Source organism: Procambarus clarkii, chromosome 11 (genome assembly GCF_040958095.1).
Source record: "Procambarus clarkii isolate CNS0578487 chromosome 11, FALCON_Pclarkii_2.0, whole genome shotgun sequence".
NCBI classification, from domain to species: Eukaryota; Metazoa; Arthropoda; class Malacostraca; order Decapoda; family Cambaridae; genus Procambarus; species Procambarus clarkii.
The window spans coordinates 37,087,026-37,089,525 of record NC_091160.1 but is presented as its reverse complement, the minus strand read 5'-3'; the positions used below and the strand labels follow the sequence as shown (position 1 = coordinate 37,089,525).

The 2,500-nt window shown below is 52.2% G+C and overlaps 1 protein-coding gene and 1 long non-coding RNA gene across 3 annotated transcripts in view; both read left to right on the top strand.

Annotated features, from left to right (window-relative positions):
- The window catches only part of LOC138363438 (uncharacterized), a 56,527-nt gene extending 54,304 nt beyond the window's left edge, over positions 1 to 2,223 (top strand). The window contains exons 3-4 of one of the 2 annotated variants that reach the window (XR_011228080.1): positions 1,436 to 1,692; positions 1,893 to 2,223. This is a non-coding gene — a long non-coding RNA (uncharacterized lncRNA). Of the gene's footprint in view, positions 1 to 1,435 lie in introns of both variants that reach the window. The other variant, XR_011228079.1, reaches the window with a different exon arrangement.
- The window catches only part of LOC123758317 (syndecan), a 453,223-nt gene that overhangs the window by 342,589 nt on the left and 108,134 nt on the right, over positions 1 to 2,500 (top strand). The gene's annotated exons all lie outside the window — the stretch shown is intronic.

Genomic DNA, 2,500 nt, shown 5'->3' with positions numbered 1-2,500 from the left:
CCCGGCGGCGGTCACCCACCGCCACTGCTGTCACCCGCCGCCACTGCTGTCACCCACCGCCACTGCTGTCACCCACCGCCACTGCTGTCACCCGCCGCCACTGCTGTCACCCACCGCCACTGCTGTCACCCACCGCCACTGCTGTCACCCGCCGCCACTGCTGTCACCCACCGCCACTGCTGTCACCCACCGCCACTGCTGTCACCCGGCACTGTCACCCGCCGCCACTGCTGTCACCCGCCACTGTCACCCGCCGCCACTGTCACCCGCCGCCACTAATCACCCGCCCCTGTCACCCGCCGCCACTGTCACCCGCCGCCACTAATCACCCGCCCCTGTCACCCGCCACTGTCACCCGCCACTGTCACCCGCCACTACCTTCTTCACCCAATTCATCTCACGTATAGGATGATACACATTCACGCCTTTATGCCCCTCAATCTGCAGTCGAACCATTTGGGCTTTGTCATATATCTATTTTGAGTGTGTATGGAGCCACGAGCAAAAAAAAAAAACCCGAGAGAGAAAAATAACCCGACAGAAACGACCAAACATTCAACAAATCCACAAAGGGTCGTGACGAGGACTCGAACCTGCGTCTGAGAGCATCCCAGACGCTGCCTTCATCATTTCCTCGTCACGGCAGTTGTGGGTTTGTTCACTGATGCATCACGCTATTGTGGTCTCTGTGTGTAATGACCTAACTAACGTTCAGTGGGTCTAACGAAGCGGACCACCAGCCGGGATAGTGACCACCAGCCGGGATAGTGACCACCAGCCGGGATAGTGACCACCAGCCGGGATAGTGACCACCAGCCGGGATAGTGAGAGGATGGATTATGAGGACCTTGTGATCCACGGATCCCATCACAATGCTTCTACTATTCAAATCACTTGTTCTTAAGAACGTGTACTACTCAGTACTCGCGTCTCGCATGACAGCGGGAAATACTGAGCACACATGTTCTCATAGGAAATGAAATCGGTAGGAAATGCAGAACAGAGAGCCAGTGAGAAGTAGAGGAGCCGTAGACACACCCAGAGACCACACTCTCTGAACATCAGAGGCCTCCCACGGCTCTTCAGAGTCATATCAGTAAAAAGAAACATTGTGGGAACAAAAGTGGAAGTGTTTAAGAAACAACTAGACAAGTTACTGGAGTATACGTGAAGACTACATACCGTTACTGCAAGAAGTGCTTGGACCAACCAGGCTGTAGTGGATAGTGTGTGTGTGTGCCTGCAGCCTGATTCAGCCACCGATGTTCTGGACCAAGTTTCCACAAGTCAAGTCTGGCCCCGGGCCGGGCTTGGAGAGTAGAACAACTCTCCCCAACTCTCTCCTAGTATATGCCATGTATACTCCTGGTATATAGTGGACATAGTGACAGTTTAAGACTGGTAACTTCACTAACAGGTCCCCCCCCCCCCACAGAATGGCAGCCGTCGGGACACTGTCGCTCCCCACAGACGCTGAAGAAGAGAGTATACCCCAGAAAGCCATTGTCATTTTCTGCGAGTTCTTTGTTGATGAGGTCCAACCTGCCACCAGCACCCGGAGGAGCAGACCATGCAGACACATCTTGAGGTTATCTTGAGATGATTTCGGGGCTTTTAGTGTCCCCGCGGCCCGGTCCTCGACCAGGCCTCCACCCCCCAGGAAGCAGCCCGTGACAGCTGACTAACTCCCAGGTACCTATTTACTGCTGTCTGCACATCCCGCAGACCTCAACAGTAAACAGTGTATATGTTTATTTCCCACAATGTTTATTGTTTGTGATGTGTGTCTATGTATGTATTAACACGATGTACTGAACGGGGTGAGAATAGCTTGAGCTACCTCATCCCTTTGTGTGTATTTTACCTCAATAAACTTATTTCAATTTCAACAGTGACCGCCCCTCAACCCAAGCCAGGCAGTGACCTACTGGGGAGGACAACCCACTACAGACCTGTTTCACTAACCCCACACATCATTAAGGCCACTGAGAGGGTCCAAACAAGCCATCTTACCAACTATATGGAAAAGAATGCGTTATACAACCCAGCTCAACATGGCTGTTGAGCCAAAAGTTCTTATTTTTTTAGAACGGCATTAGAAGCCAACAACAACAAAAATACTTTTGCAAAAGTCTGTAATAAATATAACCATAGTCATAAAATTGAAGCCCAGGGAATAATGGGTAAAATAGGGAGGTTATCTTGAGGTTATCTTGAGATGATTTCGGGGCTTTTTAGTGTCCCCGCGGCCCGGTCCTCGACTAGGCCTCCACCCCCCCCCCCAGGAAGCAGCCCGTGACAGCTGACTAACACCCAGGTACCTATTTTACTGCTAGGTAACAGGGGCATAGGGTGAAAGAAACTCTGCCCATTGTTTCTCGCCGGCGCCTGGGATCGAACCCAGGACCACAGGATCATAAGTCCAGCGTGCTGTCCGCTCGGCCAACCGGCTCCGAAGGGAGGGGTTGAATATAATTTCCTAGTCGATCATGGAGAGCGG